Source organism: Nicotiana attenuata, chromosome 5 (assembly GCF_001879085.1).
Source record: "Nicotiana attenuata strain UT chromosome 5, NIATTr2, whole genome shotgun sequence".
NCBI classification, from domain to species: Eukaryota; Viridiplantae; Streptophyta; class Magnoliopsida; order Solanales; family Solanaceae; genus Nicotiana; species Nicotiana attenuata.
The window spans coordinates 16,583,000-16,588,676 of record NC_031993.1 but is presented as its reverse complement, the minus strand read 5'-3'; positions in this window follow the sequence as shown (position 1 = coordinate 16,588,676).

Genomic DNA, 5,677 nt, shown 5'->3' with positions numbered 1-5,677 from the left:
CCGCCAAATAGTTTGCCATGGAGTACTTCAACTTTCTTGTAATTGGAAAAAACACCAATGTACGTCTGTATCAAGACACTAGTTTCTGGGACACGTGCTTTGCACGTGTATCCGATATCTATATATACAAACTTTTTAAAATGAAATAATTATTATCAAAATTATTTGTTAAAGTAGAGAATTACAACCTCAAAATGATGAATGATAAATGGCAAGAACTAAAATGCTTCAATGTTTTGAAATCATTCAAAACGTTAGTTCAAGGGGTTTTTGCTTCTAAAAATTATCAAATCTCAGTATGATTTATGATTAATGTTAAAAAATGATTCAAGAAATAAAAGAATAGGGGTATAAATATCAAAGAGCACATCCAATCCTTATGGCATAAACATAATGTAAAAGAAAACATGAGACAAGACAACTCTATAGTAGTAAAAATTTAAAAAATAGTAAGAAAATTTTGAATACGTTGTTCCCTTTAAAATTGTTCGACATGCATGGTTGAAAAAAGTAGGGGTGGGCATTCGGTACTTCGGTTCGGTATTTAATAATTTCGGTTCGGTATTTCGGTATTCGGTTTATCAATTGTGTATTACCAAATACCATACCAAAATATTTCGGTACGGTTCGGTTTTTCTTATTTTGGTTCGGTACGGTTTCGGTACGGTTTCGGTTTAATAATCGCTAAATAATCAATGCTAACGCCTAACAGTGCAGTGGTAACGCCTAACAGTGCAGTGCACATTCACAAAGTTTCACTTGTAAAGTAATAAACGTTGAATAGTGGGGCAGTGCACATTCACAAATTAACAATTACAAAGTACATTCACTGTTAAAGTAATAAACTAATAACAGTGGGGCAGTGCACATTCAGTCTTTCAAGCTCTAATAACGCCTAACAAATTAACAATTTCAAACACCTAACAAATTAACAATTACAAAGTACAAACACTGTTCAACGTTTGAAATTGAAACAATACATATTTCTAATTGAAACAACATTTGGTAAAGAACTTAACAGATGCAACAGCAACACTGTTGCAGCAACAGTCAACAGTCAGCAAAAACACCAGTGCACTGTACAGTGAACAAAAACGCCAGTGCACTGTACACAACTCCAAAGTTTGCCAAATTCTGCCCAACTCCAAATTGCATCTGTACACAACTACACATTATAGACTTGACCACAATGCTTGAACCTAAAAAAAATATAAATCATAAGTTAGAATATAATATTTTGATGATAACAAAACAAAACTACAAAAGTATTAAGTATATCACCAAACAAATAGAGTATTAAACTTACCACTCAAGATGCAAGTTGCAACTATACATCAAACAATGCTAGTAGTGCTTCCATTATTTTTCATATCTATAGATAATTCGACCAAATATGTCATACAAATGAAAAAGCATGATATATTATTTTGAACTAAAATACACGCAAAATATTAAAGCTTACCAAGCTCGAGTTCCTCAAGATACTTCAAGTCTTCTTCAACACTAATAGGATTGTTCTCTTCTCTAAGCCAATCTTGAACACAATAAGAGCTTGCACACATTTAGGAGTCAATGAACTCCTAAATGAATCAAGAATACGGTCACCGGTGCTAAATGCGCATTCCGACGCCACACTAGAAATTGGAATGGCCAACACATCACGAGCCAACTCCGAAAGAATAGGAAATCTAGGAGCATGTGTTTTTCACCAACTCAAGATATCAAATTCTTCACTAAAAGGTTCTTGTTCTTCACTAATGTATTTATCCAACTCCGATTTAGCACCCCCACTTCCATTGTCTTCCTTTTGTTTCTTCAAGCTAAGCTTAGTCCTTATTTTTGATGCACTTATAACACTCCCACTAGATGTATTAGATGTGTTGCTAGATGAAGTAGATCTAGATGGAGATTGAGGACAAGATCCAGTTGAATATTTTTTAGATACTCTCCAAACAAAGAATTCATATAAGCATACACCTCAGCATTTATTTTCTTCCCTTTTTCCTCCCCAAAAAGTTCTTCAAGTGCTCCCTCAACATATTCAAATTTGTTACGTGGATCCAACACAGAAGCAATAAAAATCATTTTATTCATCTTTTCAGGTTCACCCCAATACTTCTTGAACTTTTCTTGCATTCGCTCAGCCATTTTTCTCAAATGCTCATCCTCACTAGCTAAACACATTTTCAAATGACAATAAAGTTCAGATACATCCTCAAAATGAGAATTACAAGTGACATAACGTGAACCTGAAACTTTTTTAGTTAGCTCGTGAAATCTTGCAAGAAACTCTATTACATTCCTCACATTCACCCAATCATCAGAATCAAGAGGACCTGCACTACTACCATCTTCACAAACATGAGAACATTGATAAGCAGAAAATCCATCATCAAAAAGATGAAACTTGTCAAAGGCCATTTCAAAGTTTTGTGCCGTGTCCAACATCAAATAGGTGGAATTCCACCTAGTAGGAACATCCAAACACAATGTTTTGGTACATTCTACCTTTACATGTGCACAACACTGTTTAAACTTTAAGGTCCTTGCAGGCGAAGATCTCACATACCTCACAACATTTCTAACACGTGTCACAGAAGCATCAAGTTCTTTCAAACCATCTTGCACAATTAGATTTAGTATATGAGCCATGCATCTCACATGAAGATGCTTACCACTCATCATATTAGTTTTCCACATATCTAACTGTTTAGACAATTCTTTAACTGTGACGTCATTTGAAGAAGCATTGTCCACGGTAATAGTGAAAACCTTGTCTAATTTCCATTCAAGCAAACAATCCCTAATAACTTTAGCCATCTCTTCACCCTTATGACTAGTAATAGGGCAAAAATCTAGTATTCTTTTATGCAACTTCCAATCCTTATCAATGAAGTGGGCTGTCAAACACATATAATTTATTCTTTGTAGTGAAGTCCATGTGTCTGTTGTGAGGCAAATTTTTGGTTGTGCTTCTCTAAAAGACTTTCTTAGATTTTGCTTCATTTCATTGTAAACTTCATAACAATCCCTTGTTATTGTTCTTCGAGAAGGAAGACGAAATAATGGTTGAGTTTTTCTCATAAACTTCATAAAGCCTTCATTTTCTACAAAGCTAAATGGTAGTTCATCAATAACTATCATCTCAATTAAGGCCCTCCTAACCACTTCTTGTTCAAATTTCCAAATTGATCCTTCGTCATTTTGGCAAGATTGAAAATTTATCTTTGTTTGACTATTATCTTTATCAATGTTAAGTGGGTATTCTTTGCATCTAAGCAAATGATTCTTCAATCCTGTTGTTCCATTCCTAGATGAATTAGCCGCATAGGCTTGTTTACAATATCGACATCGTGCTTTCCCAACCCCATTAACCTCAAATTTATCAAAATGGTTCCAAACGTCAGACCTAGGTTGCATGGCTTTCCTTTTTTTGGAATCTTGGGTATCAATGGTGTTGGTGTTACTATCTACCGTAATAGGTAAACTTTCACTTGAACCAGCATCACTTACTCTACTTGTATCTGCCATCTATACAAAATTAAACAAATATAAACACAAATTAACAATCATGGGGTACAATCATAGGCATTTAGCTATTTACAAAGTTGATCAAGGTTACAAATATAATCAAAGGGAGCAGAAAAGTGGGAGCAGAAACACCTTAATTGAATATCGTGTTTAAATACTGATTTTTAGTTCAAATACTATCTCATAATCCTAATTTGGTATCATGCCCCATTCACAGTGTTTCATATGCCAACTTAACAAGAAAGCCAAACAGATTTTAGCATGCTAGTTACCTAAGCAGACACAAGGATGAATGAAAAGAAACTGTTATAAAGTAATTTGTAAACACCTAACATAACTTATGTTTCTAGATCTAATAACCTGACAAGGAAATAATGAAGCTAGAACTAATACATTTCACAGTTTCAATACATAAACCAATCGTGGAGAAGAACATATTCATGACATGAAATAGCTCAAATCATCTCATCCTCATTCGTTATCGTGTCAAGAATTACTGTATTGAACTATTGATTGAGGGAGTTATCTGGATAGCAGAAAAATGAACAAATACAGATTACAGAACAGCACATCGCAAATTAGAACAGAACAGATACAGAACAGAACAAATCCAAAAATGGATTTTGGGGCGATTTCCGACTTCGCACTTCGCAAAGTCGAGAAGTGGACAGCAGAACAGCACAGGCAGCAAAACAGCAAAAACAACAACTATAGTAGATTTCGAACCCAAGAAAATGACCAGAAACACCCAATAGTACAACACTTCAAACTAGAAATCTTCATCAAATTCATTTCCATCGCTAGAAAATAGAAATCGCTAGAAAGTACAAACATACCTTTGAAAATTGAAGACTGGGGAGTGAGGAGTCGGAGCTGCGAAGTGCGAAGTCGGAAATCCCCCCAAAATCCAAATCGCCGACGCCAAATCGTAGCAGCGCTGCAGCAGTCTGCTGAGCTTGAGCAGATGAAACTTGTCAATTGAAATCATCGTCTTTACTCATGCCCTAACTCTAACTATTAACCAGCTAACAAAAGATGGGTGGGCTTGGGCAGTTGGGCTGGGCTGGAAATAAAATAAAGAAGGGTGGGTGGGCTTGGGCGTTGGGTTGGGGATGGGCAGTGGCCTTTTAAAAATCGGTATTTCGGTTATACCGAAATACCGAAATTTCAGATTTCTAAAACCGAGTCCCGAACCGAAATACCGAAAATTTAGTACCGAATTAGACCGAAATACCGAAAAAAACCGAAACCAAAATACCGAAATAATTCGGTCCGGTTCGGAATTCGATTTTTCGGATTTTATGCCCACCCCTGGAAAAAAGGAGTGGATCAATTGCTCGCCATTTTAAAAATTTGAAGAGACTTACTCGAATCTCCTATTTGATTGAATCATTTTTTTTTGGTAATTTATTCGATTGAATCATTATGTTCCCTAATCTTCATCATACCACATTACAGCTTGTTAACTAAAATTTACCATGCTACATATTCATGATAATCAATAAATATAACATATTCATCCAGATCCAGTATACATATATCTCTGGAAATATAGATATTAGATTGTTAAATATTCAAAATAAAATTTATTCTTAAATAAATCAACACCATTCCTAGGCAATGTATGATATTATTCAAGGATTACTTTATACAAAAAGTAGATGCTATGGATCTTTAAAATACTTCGATAAAAAAAAAAAATCTTTGACGATTTCTGGATATATATTCAAATAAAATTTCCTCACACCTAATATATCATTTCTTACTGATACATTATTAACCAAAAAAAAAAAAAAAAAGAGAGGATACTGCTTCATAGTACTAAATAACATTAGGAAGTGCTTTCTAGCCCAAATTTTCATAACCATAATATGTATATTTCATGAATACTCATAGAAAGTAACAAAAAAGGAAATTAACTTACTTGAGTTGATACTTGTAGAGGATTTGGGGGTTGCAGGAAGTGAACATGTAAGCCTATTAAAACTTACAAATTTTCCTACGGGAAGTAAAATATTTCATGTGATTCCAAAGACCATTTATATAAGCTGATGCTTGCTTTGAATTTAATTGAGTATCTGATGATCGATGATTTTCTTCATAAAATATATATATATATATATATATATATATATATATATATATA